Raw genomic sequence first — 19,883 nt, 5'->3', positions numbered from 1 at the left:
CTATGCTATCAACAATAACTGGATCTGCCTCCCTCCAATAAACTGATGCTTCTTTTAGTACACAGTAAAGATAAATTGTAACTTATGGAAAATATGACAAGGTACCTTTTTAAACACAACAAATCCCATTTTCCCCACCCGTATAAGGGCATCCATTAGCATTTTAAACAAATGCAGTTCTAGTGGATTAATGATCAACAAATCTAGCAGGGCCTTGTACTTCTAATTAAATCATCTATAATTCATTCAAAAAAAAAGAAGAATGCACAAGGATGACCAGCTTTTGGGAGCAGGGTCTGAACTGAGCTCCTCCTCTTCGTTCTCATAGTCCCAGCACAATCCGACAGCAGACTGTGGGGCAGCCAGATCACAAGGCGCTGAACTGCATCTTAAACAGACACTGAGAGAAAGAGAGAGAGTGTCTACCTGACAGGAGGAAGTACCTCTTCAATAAGGACCTCCTCCCCCTTCCCAAGCTGTGAGGTATCTGGGACTTAGCCATGTGAAAAAAATACAGCACTGGGTAGACCTCAGTGCTTAGTACCCATCCATCCAGGTGCCATTGGTCTTTAACTGTTTTTTCCCCTCTCTTTCTGAGAGTTGGAACAACATGGCTGCTGAGATTGCGCAGAAAGAATGAAGAGTTAATAAAAATTCTGCATTTTTCTCTCTCTCTCTCTCTCTCTGGATTTCTGAAGGATCCGGATTGTGTTTTTTTGGATTCTACCACCAACTCCCTCCTCCCCCACTTCCCTGTCTTTTCCCTCTTTCTCCCTCTCTGTCACACACACACACACACATTCCCTGTGGAACAGATAAAGAAGACCTAGGAAGCAGAAAATGACTGCAGGTAAATCTTGCAAGCTGTTAGGAGTGCCCGCAACAAACAACAAAAAAAAAGCACCTACCCAGGGCGGGGGCAAAGAATTGCTGTGAATTAATGCGTCTCGGAAGATGGGGGAGGGGAGGCGGAGGGTATGTCGGAGAGAATCGGAAACGATCCTCATCTGGATCGGCGTCTCCGAGACCATGTCTTAAGTAGCCAGTGTTAGCTGTTTTTCCTGCCTCTCTAACGCATGCTTTCGATGTTCGATTTCTTCTTGCAACAGGGAAACTGAAAGGGACCAGCTGCTCGTTTCAGCCCCCCGACATTGTTCATTTCAGGATCTAATGTGTTTTAAGAGTAGCAGGGGGAAGGATTGTGTGATGGGAGAAATCTTGGTTAGAACTACAGGGAGACAACATCCAATGTAAGTCTATTTGGCTTTTAAATTTTCTCTGCAATGCTTCGCTCTCTGGCGTGTCTTTGAACAGCAGAGGCCCCTTTGCTGACTGCTGTTGGTTGATGCAGTCTCTACTGCTGTGTATACAACAAGCTCTTATAGGATGGCCTGTCTACTAGCATCTAGAGGGCTGGCAATGCAAATTGCAGCCCACAGATTATTTTTCCCCCCGATTTAAAGTGTTAACTGTCTGTCATAAGAAGTATTGGCAGAGATATGGAGGGGAGGAGGAATTTTATGTAAGCAGTCAATTTTATATATAATACATGTGTGTATGTTAATATTATATATTGCTTTTGGAACAGTGCACAAGGTTGAAGAAATGCAGAGTCGTTTATTAACTTGACAGATCGAAATATTACACAGGGCCTGCCAAAGCACAACCCTGGAGCTTATCTATGTCACTTTCTCTGGTGGGACTTGGGAGAATGAACCAAGTGTTTTTCCTTAGAATTAGCAGGTGATGAAACGCAACCAATGCAGTGCTGCCTATCTAGTGTTATAAATGGTGTTATTCACTTTGGGGAGCAGTGTGAGGGCTGGCTGTCAACTATTAATGGATTGCCTCAGGCAGAATTCTTAAGGTAGCAAAGCTTAAAAACTTGAGGAAGGTGTTGGAGAGGTAATGAAACCATTCTTGTCGGAGGTTTCAAGTCCCATTTCAATACAGCACTGAGGAAATGAAACACTGCTGAAGGTGTAGTGTATTTTGGATTAGATGTTAAACTAAGGGTTTACTTCAGCCTCTCAGGTCAACAAATAAGTTTCTAAAGCCACTAATTAATTGAAGATGTTTCTTCCCTCTCCTGGCTAAAACTTACCCTTTAACCGATAGTAAATCACTGAAGTAAAATGATTTGTTTTTTGTTTTTGTTTGGAGATTGCTGTGCACTATTTGCTTGTCACATTTCCTATGCCACAATAGTGACTACTCTTGAAAAATGTTTCTATTTAGTGTAAGGTGCTTTGGTCCATCCTGAGGTAGTGACAGGCACAAGTTTGTTCTTAAGGTGTAAGAATTTTGGGTGCTGAGTTTGGTGACAAAATTCAAAGCTCATGTGACCCATCCTGACTCTCAAATATTCACCCTCTTTCCCCCCCTCCCAAAACAAAAAGTTTTAGCAGAATTAAAGATTGTAGTCTGTATTCTGGCTTTCAACAGCCTTCATACGAGGAAATTCTCCATTACAACATAGAAACATACAGGATAGGAGCAAGAGTAGGCCATTCAATCCCCTTGAGCCTGCTCCACCATTTAACATGATCACGGCTGATCAGGCTCAATACCCCTAATCCTGCTGCCTCCAGCCCCATGCCGTGATCCCTTTAACCACAAGAGGTATATATGCTTCTTCCTTGAAAACACAATGTTTTGGCTTCAACCGCTTTCTGTGGTAGTTAATTCCAAAGGTCCACTACTCTCTGGGTGAAGACATTTTTACTCAACTCAGTCCTAAAAGTTTTGCCCCTTATCCTTAAGCTATGACTCTTGGTTGTTGACTCCCCCACCATTGGAAAATCCTTCCTGCATCTAACCTGTCTAGATTTCTATGAGACAACAACCCCACCCCGTGCCAATTCATTCTTCTAAACTCCAGTGAATCCAACCCTAACCTTCTCAATCTCTCCTCATATGTCAGTCCTGCCATCCTAGGACTCAATTTGGTAAACCTTTGCTGCACTCTCTCTGTAGCAAGAACATCCTTCCTCAGATAAGGAGATCAAAACTGCAGATTAATATTCCAGGTGTGTCCTCACCAATGCTGTTGCGGCAAGACATTCTTGTTCCTGTACTTGAATCTTCATACAAAACTGCAGTCTGATTATTCTGCTAATTTCTCTCTCTGCTCGCTCATAGGGATGGAAGGGTTTTGAAGGGGAGCCAAGATGGAGGTCAATGACCATCCACACTCAACAGCTATTACAGCATATAAGAAATAAAAGCGAAAGGACTTTACATGCCCCAAAGCCTTTCTGCTAAACCACCTCCATTTTCCTGCAATTTTCCTATCTCTTTATTCCTTTATTCCAAAACTCTCTTTGCTTTTAGTCTTGGATATACTTAGCAACTGAGTAACAATTCATACCCATCTGGACTAGAGTATTCCCAACTTTCACAATGTGTGGACCCAGGAAGTGAGCAACAGACAGTGGAAGGAATTGCAATTCAGCCTGGCTGAGAGACACTGGATAGTGAACATTAGCTGATCTCTGTCCCCACCTCCACCTCATCCAGTCTAGAATCATTGTCAGCAACTGTAGCACCCCCTAACAGATTAAGACCAGCAAATCTAACACTGAGTGTGGATAAAGTCAGGGATCTTCCTGTTCTGTATGCCTCAGTATCATAATTGAGCCACTGAGGAGTTTGAGTGGTAGCATTTATTTCTGTTGCGTGCACAACTGTATTTGTTTTATTTTGAAACTTGGTAAAGGGGTGTCCTAATAGTGACCTTTTTAAATTATGAAATGCTTTATAGAGTAGACAGAGATATTCCCACTTGTGAGGAAGAGCAAAATCAAAGGCCATCAATGTAAAATTTGTCACCAAGAAATCAAAAACAGAATTCAGAAAGAAACATTTTTATCCAGGAATTGGAGAAAGTGCTGAACCTGCGATCAAGGAAAAAGTACGCATAATAGAACAGTGACAGTGCAGAAAACCACCTTTCACCATTGGGCTGAATCTTACACAGCCTTGAATGAAATAGGTTAAGCTAGAGAAATCGAGAGAATCACATGGAAAGAAATGCTTGAGGCCTTTCTTGACATCAAGAGCAACTGAATTGCATTTTCAAACAGAGTTCTGGTCACCCAGGCAAGATTCACGGTAGATGACGATCAAGTGGGATTATTGCTTGTTTACAGCTTCATTAACTACAGAACTTGCTTCATTAATATGCAGCTTCCTCCCATCCACCTGCTGAAAGGAAATTAGATATTGACAGTTCCTGACACGAAAGCCAGAGCGGGTACCTGTCAACTTCAGCTTCCTGCTTGTGGCTTCCAATCCTCCATCTTGGACAGCTGGCACCAACTTATCAAGGCACACTCAATGTGCAGCAGCTATAAGCCCCTTCCTGTACATGTGCCACTGCATCGTCACAACGCCTCTTTGAGCTGCGCACACTATGCAGCTGCACTTTAAAGCTGGACCTTGGGCTGCACTGGCAATGATCATTGCAGTGCTGCAGCAAGGACATTTTATGAACAGGGTCAGGCAACCAGATCATGATTGGACCAGGCTGCATCTCAGGGTTGCGCATTTGCTCCATTAATACTTACTCATTTGAGCCTACCTGGATGTTCATAGCATCCCTGCCATGTTGCAGTAGCCCCTTCAGTTAGAGCTGTTGGAATCACATTTTTTTTTGTCCCTGCCTTAAACCACAAGGCAGTAAAGTAAGGAAGATTATGCTGGTGCAGATCTGGGAAGGATGGAGAGGTGTTCTGAACGAGTGAATAGGCAGAGCAGAGGACATGCAGCATTTGTAGTCTGGGACAGGAATTCATAAGGTGAGAGTGCATGAGGCCAGATGCTGCAAGCAATATTAAGAGGTGGAGAGCATGAGCCTTGGTGGTCAGTGGATATTGTAGCAGATAGAGAAAGTGCGGTAGCAGGGAGCAGATAGTGATGTTTATTTGGCAGAGTGGAGAAGGCAGATGGCCTTCTTCCTTCATTTCTGGGCATTCTTCTGGATGGCTGAGACCTCAAAAATAATGCATATCTTTGACCAGTCTGGCATGCAGTGATGGCTTGGCATCTTCTACTGGTCCTGGAGGAAGAGGATGTCCTTCAGCCACACAAACCGATCCATCAGGACCTCCAGGTGTCTGTCCGAAAAACAGGAAACCAGTTTCCCACAACTTGCCAAATCCAGGGCAAATGCAGGGTTGTGGTTATCTGACATAGCCTCTCTGGGCGCACAACGGCCTTTTGAAGATCACACGGTTCTAGAAATACTGATCTGTTTTGGAATATCCCTACTTTGGAAACTTCCTTGGCACAGCAAGTCATGATTTGGAGATGTCAGTGTTGGACTGGGGTGCATAAACTTAAAAATCACACAACACCAGGTTATAGTCCAACAGGTTTAATTGGAAGCACAGTAGGTTTTGGAGTGTCACCCCTTCATCAGGTGATAGTGGTGTTGTGATTTTTAACTTGGTACAGCAAGTAATAGAATACAGCTAGCATCTGACATGAGGGGTGCTATAAGGAGGTGGTAGGCTAGCTAATGTGGTGAGTTTGAAACAATAACACGAGAAAACTGCATAGTTCCCACAGGGGAACCTTCCATGAAACTCAACAAAACTGTCACTTTGCCAAAATATGACAAGATTCAGCCATTGTGTCCATTCCCCTTCCCCATAGCCCAGGAAATCTTTCTTCTCAATAATTATCAAATTCCTTTGTGAAAGCCACAATTAGATCTGACTGATCACATTTTCAAGCAGTATATTCCAAATCCATTTACTGAGTAAAACAAAAGTTTTATTCCTAATGTCACCATTGCTTCTTTTGCGTCCTAGTTCAGTATCAGAACACCTTAAACAAATCTCCTCTCAATCTTCTCCAAAAAGATCAGCTGTTTGCCATTTTATGCTCATTAATGAATCTGTCATACTCAAAATCATTCTCCCGTATCTTCTCTTGGTTGCCTTTTTCAAATGTGGTGCCCAAAATTGAGCACAGTTTTCCAGTTAAGGCTGATCCAGCACTTTAAAACGATTAAACAAAATTCTCTTGCTTTTGTACACTACAATAATGTACAAACCTAAGAGTTAGGCTATCTTATTAACCACTTTCCCAACTTGCCCTGATACTTTCAGCCACTTGCACATATATACTCTGAGGCCCTTCTGCTCCTGGAATCCCTTAGAATTGTATCCTTTATGTTACATTACTTTTCCTTTCCTTCCTGCCAAAATCTCTAAGTTTAGACTTCCCAATATTAGATTTCATCTGCCAAATGTCCACACATTTCCCCAGCCTGCCTGTGCCTTCATTGATGTCTATCTATTATCTTCAAAGTTGACAGCATTTCCAAGTTTAGTGTCATCTGCAATTTTGAAATTGTGCCCCGAGTAACCAAGTCTAGATCATTAATCTAGATCAAGAAAAGCAGTGATCCTAACACTGAACCTGGCTAACATCATCTGCACCTTCCTCTACGACAAAAACAAAGTTCACCACTATTCAGCTAATGTTATGCTGCCACTGACTGTTTGTTTAATTCTATGGGCTTCAAGTTTGCTGACAAGTCTACTTGTTGGCTGTTTGGAAATTCATGTATATCACATTAACCACATTATCCTCATCAATTCTTAGCCCACTTTCTCACATCCCCCTCTGCACCCTGCCCCACCTGAACTTTGTACATGCAAGTTAATCACTGGTCATTTTGGGGATGATAAGAGAGCGAAGTATAAAAAGCATTCAGATCAAGATACCTACCTCTTAAATTTTAGTTATAGTTAACTCTGGTGCACAACAAGCCTCTCCAGAAAAATGTTAATGTGGCTTAAAGAGGACGGAATTGTAGAATAACTTAGAAACTGAGCATTTCTGTTTCTTGACTTTCTGTCAAAATGTTGTAGTAGAGAGCTTCCCCTTGACGAACACAAGATTTTACAGACACAGTCTACCTTCAGGAATCTCACATCACCCTCATCAGTGCCAATCCCTGTGATTGAGAGGAAGGATTCCAACAACTTAAATCTGAACCCTCACATTAAAGGGCCAATTTGCTGACTCATAAGTTAAATTTGCTGGGCCTTACTTTGGCCCAGCAACTCTTCAGGCTTTCCTCCGTTTTAGTTTTCACCTCTGTCATTGAGGAGGAGAAAGTGAGGACTGCAGATGCTGGAGATCAGAGTCAGCAGAAAAAGCACAGCAGGTTAGGCAGCATCCAAGAAGCAGGAAAGTCGACGTTTTGGGCATAAGCCCTTCATCTCCTCGATGCTGCCTGACCTGCTGTGCTTTCCCAGCATCACAATCTCAACCTTTGTCATTGAGTCCATTTCACTCCTGCCTCTGATGTGTTCCTGTGACCTAATAAGGGATAGGAAGTGCTGCCAGAACTGGGACTCAGGCTGTATTCACTCACCTTTAGCTGTTTAATGAGAGCATTAGAAAGCTGATGAGTAACTGAACCATTCCAGCATCAACAGAACTAGTGAAAGAATCACAACAGCTTCTCGCATCTTAAAAATAAAACATACGAGGCCAAATTATATAAAACTGTTGAAGCCAAACAAGAAAACAGAACTATGTTTCATGATTAGCAATATAAAAGTACGTTAAAAACATTTTAGAGAGTAGTTACCAGGATATCTCCAGTACAAATCTTGAGGCATTCCAAAAGAATAAAGAATACTCTGGACCATGTGCCAAGTTGTTAATTAGGTTATAGTTATCATAAAGAAATTGAGATACAACCAGAATTAGGAAAGAAAAGAATAGGATAACAAAATTGAGAGAAACAGTGATGGGCTGCAAGTGGGAGATAATTAACAGGGACACCTAAACCCAGAATGATGGGCCCTGGAGGATTAAAATTATGAAATGATTATATTGCATAAAAGTTCCTTTCATCCCCTCGTGTAGAGGGGTGATCCAAATGAGATGTTTAAACTATTAGAATAATTTCACGGAGTCAACAGAGTATTCTCCAGTGGGGAAGTAATTCCCTGGTCGGGAAATCAAACAAGGGAGGAAAGTTTTAAAGTTAAGGACAAGTAAGATAAATTAAATAAAAACTTACTCTTCATCCAAGACACCAAAAACGTTCTCCTGTTTTTGAATAGTGTCTTGGATCCTTTTACTGCTACATGAAAGGCAAGGTATGGCATCTGTTTAGTGTTGTAATCTGTAGTTAATGCTTAATATTAAGTATATTGCTAAGTATAGGTCTCCAAGTCCTCTTTGGAGAAAGTGAGGACTGCAGATGCTGGAGATCAGAGTCAAGAGTGTGGTGCTGGAAAAGCACCGCAGGTCAGGCAGCATCCAAGGTGCAGGAGCATCGACGTTTCGGGCAAAAGCCCTTCTTCAGGAATGAGACTTGTGAGCTGAGGGGGTGGTGAGATAAATGGATGAGGAATGGATCAGGGGGAAGGTAGCTGAGAGTGATTAGGTATATGGAGGTGGGGATAATTGTGGATAGGCTGGAGAGGAGGGTGGAGCAGATAGGTGGGAAGGAAAATGGTCAGATAGTACAGGGCATGAGGGCAGTGCTGAGTTGGAAGGTTGGAACTGGGGTAAGGTGGGGGGAGGGGAAATGAGGAAACTTGAAGGCGTTTAATATGCTTTCTTTTATTGGTCAGAGTATTGAGTACAGAAGTTGGGAGGTCATATTGCGGCTGTACAGGACATTGGTTTGGCCATTGTTGGAGTGTTGCATGCAATTCTGGTCTCCTTCCTATCGGAAAGATGTTGTGAAACTTGAAAGGGTTCAGAAAAGATTTACAAGGGTGTTGCCAGGGTTGGAGGATTTGAGCTATAGGGAGAGGCTGAACAGGCTGGGGCTCTTTTCCCTGGAGCATCAGAGGCTGAGTGGTGACCTTATAGAGGTTTACAAAATTATGAAGGGCATGGATAGGGTAAATAGGCAAAGTCTTTTCCCGGGGGTCAGGGAGTCCAGACCTAGAGGGCATAGGTTCAGGGTGAGAGGGGAAAGATATAAAAGAGACCTAAGGGGCAACTTTTTCACACAGAGGGTGGTACGTGTATGGAATGAGCTGCCAGAGGAAATGGTGCAGGCTGGTATAATTGCAACTTTTATGAGGCATTTGGATGGGTATATGAATAGGAAGGGTTTAGAGGGATATGGGCCGGGTGCTGGCAGGTGGGACTAAATTGGGTTGGGATATCTGGTCGGCATGGACGGGTTGGATTGAAGGGTCTGTTCCTATGCTGTACATCTCTGTGACTCTATGGTGAAATCCACATAGATGCTGTGTAGGTGGAGGGCCCCAAGGTGGAAGATGAGGTGTTTTTCCTTCAGGTGTCAGGCTAGGGTTTGGCAATGGAGGAGGCCCAGGACGTCCATGTCTTTGGTGGAGTGGGAGGGGGAGTTAAAGTCTTTCAGCCATGGGGTGGTAAGGTTGGTTGTTGAGTGTGCCCCAGAGGTGTTCTTGAAGTGCTCTGCAAGTAGGCATTCTGTCTCTCCAATGTAGAAGAGACCGCATTGAGAGCAATGGATACAGTAAATGACAGGTGTGAAAGTGCAGTTAAAACTCAGATGGATGTGGCAAGTGGCAGGTGAAGGTGCCGGGAGGGGACGGTGGGGTGGGGGAGGGGTGGCAGTGGTGGTGCGTGGACCTGAAAAGGGAGTTGCAGAAGGAATGGTGGTGGGGTCCGTTTGTAGGTGATGGAAATGGCGGAGGATGATGCAATGTATGTGGAGGTTGGTGGAATGGAAGGTGGGGATCAGGGGTGTTCTGTCCTTGTTGCGGTCGGAAAGGTGAGGTTTGAGGGTGGAGGCGCGGGAAGTGGATAAGATGTGCTGAAGGGCATCATCGACCATGTGGGAGGGAAAATTGTGGTCTTTGAAGAAGGAGGTGTGTTCTGGGGTCCTCCTGGGAGTAGATGCAGCGGAGGCAGAGGAATTGGGAATAAGCTACAGCGTTTTTACAGGAGGCAGGATGGTAGGAGGTGTAATCCAAGTAGCAATCCTTTGTAGAAGATGTCAGTGTTGAGTCAGTCACCGTTGATGGAGATGGTCGTGCACAATCTCTGACACCTCCCTCCCCTTCCTGTACCTCTGCATCTCCATCAACGGTGACCAACTCAGCACTGACGTTTTCTACAAACCCACCGACTCCCACAGTTACCTGGATTACACTTCCTCCCACCCTATCTACTGTAAAAATGCTATCCCTTATTCCCAGTTCCTCCGGCTCTGTCGCATCTGCTCCCAGGAGGACCGGAACCACCACAGAACACGCGGGATGACATCCTCCTTAAAAGACCGCAGTTTCCCCTCCCACAAGTCGATGATGCCCTCTAATGCATCTCATCCACTTCCCACACCCTTGAACCCCACCCCTCCAACCGCAATAAGGACAGGACTTACCTGGTCCTCACCTTCCACCCCCTCAACCTCTGTATACATCACATCATCCTCCATCATTTCTGCCACCTACAAACGGACCCCACTGCCAGGGATACATTTCCCTCCCCACCCCAATTTTCTTTTTGTAAAGACCATTCGCTCCACGACTCTCTTGTCAGGTCCACGCCTCCCCATCAACCGACCCTGCCCTCCCCTTTCCCCTCCCGGCACCTTCCCCTGCCACTGCAGGAATTGCAAAACCTCTGTCCACACCTCCCCCTTACCTCTGTCCAAGGGCTTAAAGAAGCCTTCCATAGTCATTAGCATTTTACCTGCACTTTCACACATCATTTATTGTATCCATTGCTCCCAATTGCTCTACACTGGGGAGACAGGATGCCTACTTGCAGAGCACTTCAGAGAACATTTCTGGGACACTCGCACCAACCAACCCCACCACCCCATGGCAGGACACTTCAATTCCCCCTCCCATTCTACCAAGGACATGCAGGTCTTGGGCCTCGTCCATCGCCAAACCCTAACTATCTGACGTCTGGAGGAAGAACACCTCATCTTCTGCCTTGGGACCCTCCAACCAAAAGCATCAATCTGTATTTCACCAGTTTCCTCATTTTCCCTTCCCCTTACCTTATCCCAGTTCCAACCCTCCAACTTGGCACCGCCCTCATGACCTGCCCTACCTGTCCATCTTCCTTCCCACCTATCTGCTCCACCCTCCTCTCCGACCTAGCACCATTATTCCCTCCTCCATCTACCTATCGCACTCTCAGCTACTTTCCCCCAGCCCCACACCCCTTCCATTTATCTCTCCACCCCCTTGACTCGCTATTCCTGATGAAGGGGTTTTGCCCTGGGATGCTGCCCGATCTGCTGTGCTTTTCCAGCACCACACTCTCGACTCCATTCCTTATTTGCCCATTTCAATTAAAATCCTAGGTCTTTGTGTCATTGACGAGATTTGGTCTGTTTCTGTGCTGTAAGTTCAAAGAAAATTGGAACAATATACACCATATTTAAATTCCCTTATGATTTTTCTCTTGGGTTGCTTATAGTAGTGTCAGAGACGTTAATAATTCATTCCTGGACAATCCTGGAGGGTTGTAGAACAGGTACCTTTGCTTTTCTGTTGTGTTCAGAGGTATACTGTAAACTGACATTAGTTTTTAGTAGAATATCCGGACATGTCCCATAACAATCCTTTTCCCTGACAGAGACAATTTGAGATTTCCCTGAAGACGCATCACCATGGAAACAGCCACATCATTTATTATGGTTGTCTTTGCTTTTCTTCAGGTAAATTATTAATGGTTGGATTTTCTTAGCAATGTCCATTAGTTCTATACATATATCAGTCCTCAACTTTTTCTGAAACATATATTGCCAATAAAACAGGAGACATGGGTGTGATTCGAGCTGGCAACTCTAGATCTATACAACTAAAATAACAAATCGTACAAAAGCAAAATAGTGTGGATGCTGAAAATGAAATTAAAATAAGGAATTTTTTAAAAGGTATATCTGGTCAGACAGGATCTATGGGGAGAGAATCAAAATTAACATTGCAGGTCAATGAACTATTGTCAGAAAATAGAACTTGTATATATTTACCATCATAAAGTGGTTTAAGGTGTTTCACAAGAGCAAAATTTGATACTGAGCCACAAAGGAGATATTAAAGCAGATGAATAAAGGCTTAGTCGATGAGGTAGGTTTTGTGGAAGAGTTTTAAAGAGGAAAAATAAAGTGGTGGCAAAGGGAAGGAATTCCAAAGCTTAAGGTTGTGTGGTTGAAGGGGTGGTTGCCAATAATAGAATAATTAAAACCGGGTTTGTTAAGAGACCAGAATTGGAAGAGTGCAAATATATCCGAGGACTAGTGAAAATTAAGGTGAGAGGGGGTCAATGGGGAACCTGAAACAAAGATGAGACCCTTAAGATCAAGAGTTTGCTTAATGTAGCTAATATAAGAGAGTGAACACAGTTAATGTATGTTAGACAAGGACATCAGATGTTTGGATGATTTCAGCTTTACAGAAGTCAGAAAAGTTAAAGTCACCTTTAACTTCCAATTGCCCTGCCAAATGCACTCTTACCATTTGTTACTAGAAACAGTCATCTTTCCCACGCTTTTAAAATTAATGAACATAAACATTCAAAGAAAATGGAAAGTCAACGTTATTTGAAATCTCTTGTAAATTTGCTCCCAGGTATCCTTCAAAGCAGTGACCTTCAAATTTGTCTTTGGAGACTTCTAGAGTGTTGTAAACCCTAATGGTGATCCAGACGTACAAACAATGTGAATTAGTAGCAGGAGTGGGTCACTCAGCACTTCAAGCTTACACCACCATTCAATAAAATCATGACTGATTTGATTATTTGACATTCCAGGAACTTAAGTGGCAAACATTGATCTTCAATTAATGTTATTGGACTCAGGAAAGGTAGTAAGACGCCTGTTCAGTGCCTATGTGCTCTCTCATTGGTCACCAGCTTCTGATAAATGCATTCTTTTGTAAGTTGATCTGGTTTGGTCTATTTATTGGTTCATTAGTCATTTCTTTGTTTTCATTAAGAAAAATATACTTTCTATGACACAAAAAAATAAATTATTTATTAAGTGGCACTTTATTGAAGTCCTTCCGTTAACCTGCATGAAGTGTGTGAGTGTGTGAGAGTGAGGGAGTGGTTCATCCGGAAGTACTTCAAAGGTTTCTTGCCAGTTCTGTGACTCATGCTGCTGACATTATTGGACTTTAATTATTATAATTTAGTTTACAATAAATATTCCCTTTATCCCAGTGCAGGAATGACCAGTGAGACACAGCATGTGCACTGCTGAACCTATTCTTATCTGCCTCCCCTCTCAGTAAAGCTGCCTACAACATAACCCTGCTACTGGTGTTATTGGTGACATATATTCTGGAAACTTGAGGATTTGGAGAGGAAAGAGAACTAGAATTGTTGTCTTGAGAGGAGGGATTAGAAGATTTCATGGATGTGTCCAAATTTAGTAAAGATTTTGATGGAATAAATAAGGAAGAACTGTTTCCACTGATAAGAAGATTGATAATCAGAATGCACAGATTTAAGGTATCGACAAAAGCACCACTGTGTAAACCTACCTCAGTGTGTACAGAAATACTCTTTGAAGGTTTGTGTTATTATTCTGCTGTTTCTCTACGCTATTCCTAATGACAAAGTACAAGGTTTTGGCTCATTCGGTCCTCTATCATACAGTCCACAAAGCCTCTATGGTTTCGTCTCCAGTTGAGGTAACTAATCTCAATCAGGACAGTAGGATGGGCATCAGAGTTGGCTTCATTGGGCTACAGAGAAGAAAATCATAATCATTATCTATATTTCTTTGATGGAAAAGATACATGTATGGTCACTGAGGGCCTAACAATGGTGCTGAATAGCTCAGTGCTGAAAAATGTGTTGCTCGAAAAGCTCAGCAGGTCAGGCAGCATCAAAGGAGTGGGAGAATCGACGTTTCGGGCATAAGCCCTTCTTCAGGAATTCCTGAAGAAGGGTTCATGCCCGAAACGTCGATTCTCCTGCTCCTTTGATGCTGCCTGACCTGCTGCGCTTTTCCAGCAACACATTTTTCAGCTCTGATCTCCAGCAACTGCAGTCCTCACTTTCTCCTGAATAGCTCAGTTACAATCACTGACTAGGAATTCATTATAAGTAATGGTGAACTGTGAAAGTAGCCCGGAAAGTTTCAAGGACTTTCAAGGTTTAAAAGAAAAAGAAGTAAATCCGTTTGTAGTATGATTGCAATGGAAGGAGAAACACACTCCCATCAGTGAGTAAGTCTGTCTCTGTGTTGTTGATTTGATTACATCTAACAGATGGCTCTATTCTGGCACACAGCAGGATAATAAGAAAGAGATGATATTCCTGGAGCATCCATAGGATGTAAGAGCAGTTCAAATGTAGTAATGTGGAGACACCAAGTGAGTGAGAGAGAGCAAGGACAACAGATGGGTCATGAAAGTATGAGAAAAAATGCAAATCGGAGGCAAGCAGGGTGTGAGAGACCATGACAGGTCCAAAGTATGGGCACACGTCAAAGATTAAGATACTGGAAGAAAGGCAGGCAGAGAAACAAGAGGGAGAAGCAGAATTTTAAAGTGAGAAGAATGCAAGAGTGAGAAAATGTGATAAGGTTATATAGATGGAGGTTATAAAGGAAAGAAACAGATGCAGAGATAGAGTGTGAGGAAGGAAGACTGTGAGGGAAGATGCAGGTGAAGACTGATTTTCTTGAGGAAAACCAAAGAGAATGATGTTTGTACAGGCATAGAACAAGAGCATAGAGCAAGAGCATATTATTGAGAAAAAGAGGAAATTTCTGACTTGATAAGTAGCCAAACGCAGAGAGAAAGGAAATTCAAGATCTAAAGTCAACGAAAAGGAGGATGTGTGCTCTCCCAATTTTTGATGTTGTATATTTGAAGTGAGCAACATTGGTTATTGTGGAATTTTGTACTTTGATTTGTTGTAGCATTTTTAGGTACATCGTTGGGGCCATTCGCTATCCATTCCTCCTTTGTCCTTTTGAAGGATGGGGGCAATCATCCACTGACAGGGCATTCCTCTCTCCACAGTATTGGGGGGTGGGGGTGGGGAACAGGGTCATCCCTTCTCCATGCACTTGTTGGGTAGTCAGTCCCTCCTCTATTCTCTGGAGCAAAGTGGCAATCTCTCCTTATCCACAGAAGGGAGGAGTAGAAATCTTTGTTCTGTGCATCAGTGGCAGGGAGGGGGCATGGGCACAGTCCCCCAGCACTGGGGAAGCGATGATATTGCCTCATCCATCAATCAAGTGAAGGAGAATTCCTCTTCTGTCCACTGGGGGACAATTCTTCCACATACCTGCTCCAATAGAGACCCAAAGGAGAGGGTGTATAATGAGAACAGACCAAGGTGTAAGCTGTAATGTCTGGAAGGGCTGAGGCCAAGGGGATCAGGAGCAGTGGTAACTCAATCAGTTAGAAATTAAAAGAACGCTGTCAACATCAGTGCAGAGAGAAACAAAAACCAAGAAATCTGAAGTCATGATCAAAAAGTTATTTTTGAAGTTGTAATCTAAGACAAAGAATTGAAAAATGGAATGAGTTTTGAAAAACTGTGACATTTTAAGTGTTAAGTATTTTTATATATCTTAGTTTTTATTACTGTTAAGTGTAATTGGTATTCTAATAACATTGACACCTCAATCCCGTGGAATGCACATCTGGTGTTATCTGGGAACTCAGAGCTACTCCTTATGTCCTAGACAGTTACACGTGCAGGGAATGTCATCAGCTGGAGGAATTTGTGTTCTGAGTTTTGGAGCTTCAACAACACTGGCTTCTCTGGTCTGTGTCTGTAAATGCAAAGTGAAAGCTTTAGGGGCATCACAATTCAGTAGGTGATCACTCAACAGTTTGTGATCTGTCAACAATAACATGGTACATTCTGTTTTCTAACTATTGGTAGTGGCAATACTCCTTCTGAAGACTACACCAGGAGCCAAGTCCCCCAAGGGGCTCAGCTGAATAGCGAGGGAAGAACAAGGACAAAAGGTAAATAGTCCTGTAATAGTTAAACAGCAAGCAGGCATTTCTGCAGCCACACAAGTGATTCCAGATTGATACATTGTCTTCATCCATCAAGGATGTCATGAGTAACTACAAATCTTTGAGGGCCGAGCAGAGCCAGAGTTCATGGGCCCGTATTGGCCAAAGGTGGAAAGAGAGACGCACCTGTAGGTTTCTAGGAGGGAGCTAGGGACGAAGTTTTATAAAGGGAGATGGATAGTAATCTAAGGATTACTTCTGGTACCAGGTGCTTGTGGGCACAGAAATAGAAGAATAATGTATCTAAATGTGTGGGAGGAGAAATGGTGCAGCAGGAAAGGTTATATGAAGGCTGTGTGAGGTTATGCACATTGGCAGGCAGAATAGAAGAGCACAATATTATTTAAATGAGGAAAGACGTCAGAAAGTTGCAGTACAGTGGATTTGGAGGTCCTCGCACAAGAATCACAAAAAGCTAGCATTCAAGTTTAGTGGTGCTATGGAAGTCAAACAGAATGTTAATCTTTATTTCAATGAAGTATTAAAATAGAGAGGTCTTGCTAAAACTATCTGATGCACTAATCAAACCATATTCAGTCCCCTTATCTAAGGAAAGATAGACTGGCATTGGAGACAGTCCAGAGAAGGCTCACTAGGCTGATTCTGGGCATGAGAAGAGGTTATTAAATTCATTAGAACTTAGACAATGAAAGAAGACCATGTTGAAGCATTCAAGATTCTTCAGAGATTGACAAGTTAGATGCATAAAGGCTGTTACTCCTTGTGGGAGAGCCAAAGATGAGAGGACACAATCTCAGCATTTGGGAACACTCATTTGAGACAGAGGTGAGGATTTTTCTTCTGAGGGTAGTGAAACTGTGGAAGTTGTTACCACAGAGGTCTATCTGGGCTGAGTCATTAGTAATATTCAAATCTGAGATAGATTTTTAATTAGGTGAATCAAGGATTATGAGAAAAAGACAGGAAAGTGGACTTGAGGATTATGATCTCATTGAATGGCAGAGCAGACTGAATGGGCCAAGAGGTCTACTTCTGCTCCTCTGTCCTGTGGTCTAGTGGAAAGGTTTATCTTCCTGAGGTAGAAAGGTCCTGTACAAACTGGATAGATTTGACCTCAAACAAAAACAGAAATTGCTGAAGAAACTCAGCAAGTCTGGCAGCATGTGTAGAGAGAAAACAGAGTTAACATTTCCACTCCAGTGGCTCTTCATTAGAACTGATACTAGCTGAGGAAAAAGTGGTATTTACAGTGAAGACAGCATTGAGTGGGGTAGCCAATATTTCTGTCTTAGGCCTGCTGTGATATTCCAATGAATCTCAGTGCAAGCTTAAAGAACAACCCGGTGGCACAGTGGTTAGCACTGCTGCTTCACAGCGCCAGAGACCCGGGTTCAATTCCCGACTCAGGCGACTGACTGTGTAGAGTTTGCACATTCTCCCCGTGTCTGTGTGGGTTTCCTCCGGGTGCTCCGGTTTCCTCCCACAGTCCAAAAATGTGCAGGTCAGGTGAATTGGCCATGCTAAATTGCTCGTAGTGTTAGGTAAAGGGGTGGGGGTATGGGTGGGTTGCGCTTCGGCGGGTCGGTGTGGACATGTTGGGCTGAAGGGCCTGTTTTCACACTGTAAGTAATCTAATGACATCTCTTCATTCACTTGGGGACTCTTCAGCCTGTAGGACTCAATATCAAATTCAATCATTTCAGAGCCTGATTATGTCCTTCCATGTTTTTTATTGCCCACCCCACAACTAAAGCTGTCATGACCTGGATTGTGTTCAGCAGAGCCTACCCATTCTATCCTATTTCTAGCCTTCAGTATCATTTATTTAGCTCATCTTCTCTCCTGGTTTACCATCAGTAATTCCCTTCTCTCTCGGCTCCATCTCCACCTGTTCACTCACCTCTCCCCCAGCCCCGTCTTCACCATAACAACTAGAAAATAATGGTATTTATCAGTCCTGATGAAGAGCAATGGGACTCAGAACATTGACTATTTTCTCTCCAAAGATGTTTCCAGACCTGCTGAGTTTCTCCAGCAATTTGTTACTGTTTTGTTTCAGATGCATAGCATCCACAGTTGTTTGTTTTATATTAGATTGGACATCAACTGTGTTGACCCCAATGCCATCATGAGGAAGCTTGACTTTACTGTTTGTAGAAACTACCCACCTTGCTGGGTGTCTGTCAGTGGATTTAGGAGAGAGAGAGATGAGCAAAGTGGAGTCAAAGTGCAGAAAAGATGAAATGATTGTGAAAGGCAACAAGAACAAAGAGTAGACAATAGACAAGCTGTCAACATTCAGTGATTGGTGGTGTGTATATCAATGCAATAGCCTGGTGAGTAAGACAAGCTGAGGGCATAAAATGTGATTTAATAACTGAACTACTGAATTAAGGTTTTAATAAGATCAGGCATAGCAGTAAACATTCCTGATTAAAGGATTTTCGGGTGGAATAGAGTGAGGATAAAAATTGTGGTAGGATTGTAAATAATACTTAAAGAAATTATCTCAGCTGTGAGGAAGGGTGTTTTGCTAGAAAAATCACCAAATGAGCCCACCAAGGTTGAACCGAGGAATTAAAAAACAGCAGTCTGACTGATCATGGCTGCCAACACAGTGAGATTGGAGAGTAAATATATCAGCAAATTACTGATAAATGCAGAAACTATTGCTGGTAAAAGTAGGGGTTTCAATTAAGCTCATATTAACTAGAATTTTTGTGATTGCGATCATAATTGAGTTAGATTTAATGTTGTTACAGAAAAGGGCAAAGATCAGGAGTACAAGTTTCAAATTGGTGTGGTCCTGTTTTATTACATGGAACTGTGATTTGGCAAAATAAGACTGGAATTAACCACCTGAATGTAAATCAGTGTCACAGCAGTGGGAGGCATTCAAGGAGAAAATGGGGATGGTTCAGACCAAATATGGTCCCACTAAGAAAGTTGGTAAGAGTCTCTGAATGTCCAGGAACATGGAGAGCAGGAAATGGCAAAACGGGAAGTTTATGTCAGATGCTGAAAGCTCAAAACGTAAGAAAGTCGAGAGTATAAAAAATGCGCATGAGCAAAGTTAAAAAGAAATTGGAAAAGTGAGGGCATGAGAAAATATCATCAGGTAAAATCATGGGACACCCAAAGATGTTTCATAAATATATAAAGAACAAAGGGTTAATAAAGGAAAGGTTAGGAACACATTTCAAATCAAAAATGAAACATATTTGTGCAGGTGGAAAACATCAGCGAATTGGGGACTAAACCAAAGAACTGTAAATCAATGATAGAGAAGAAGTGAATTGTTGTTGCAACTCATGTAACTTTTTTTTAAAAATCATTCATGGGATGTGGGCATCACTGCTGAGCCAGTATTTATTTGCCATCTCTAGTTGCCCTTGAGAAGGGATAGTGAGCTACCTTTTTGAACCATTGCAGTCCATTTGGTGTAGATTCATTCACAATGCTTTTCGGGAGGGAAATCCAGGATTTTGACCCACTGATACTGAAGAAATAGCGATATATTTCTAAATCAGGATGGTGAGTGCCTGGGAGGGGAACTTGCAGGTGGTAGTGCTCCTGTGTATTTGCTGCCCTTGTCCTTCTAGATGGAAGTGGTTGGGAGTTGGAAGGTGCTATCTAAGAAGCCTTAGTGAATTTCTGCAGCACATCTTATACATAGTACATACTGCTACTACTGAGCATCAGTGGTGGAGGGAATGGATGTTCGTTGATGTGGTACAGCAATCAGGCTGTTTTGTTCTGGGTGACATCAAACTTCTTTTGTGTTGTTGGAGCTGCATTCATCTAAGCAAGTGGAAATGTTCTATTGTACTCTTGACCTGTGCCTTGTAGATGGTGATCAAGCTTTGGGGAGTCTGGAGGTGAGCTTTTAACTGCAGGATTCCTAGTCTCTGACCTGCGCTTGTGGCCACATTATTT

At 42.8% G+C, this 19,883-nt stretch overlaps 1 protein-coding gene across 1 annotated transcript in view; it reads left to right on the top strand.

The window, feature by feature from the left end:
• Nucleotides 1-460: 460 nt before the first annotated feature.
• Nucleotides 461-19,883, top strand: part of LOC132825469 (transcription factor 20) — a 48,588-nt gene continuing 29,165 nt past the window's right edge. Inside the window, exons 1-2 of the mRNA XM_060840777.1 lie at nt 461-850; nt 1,110-1,250. The gene's annotated coding sequence lies outside the window, so the exon portion shown is untranslated. The remainder of the gene's footprint in view (nt 851-1,109; nt 1,251-19,883) is intronic.

Source organism: Hemiscyllium ocellatum, chromosome 20, assembly GCF_020745735.1.
Source record: "Hemiscyllium ocellatum isolate sHemOce1 chromosome 20, sHemOce1.pat.X.cur, whole genome shotgun sequence".
In the NCBI taxonomy this organism is placed as follows: domain Eukaryota; kingdom Metazoa; phylum Chordata; class Chondrichthyes; order Orectolobiformes; family Hemiscylliidae; genus Hemiscyllium; species Hemiscyllium ocellatum.
The sequence above is the reverse complement of the archived record's forward strand: the minus strand, read 5'-3'. Positions and strand labels throughout refer to the sequence as shown.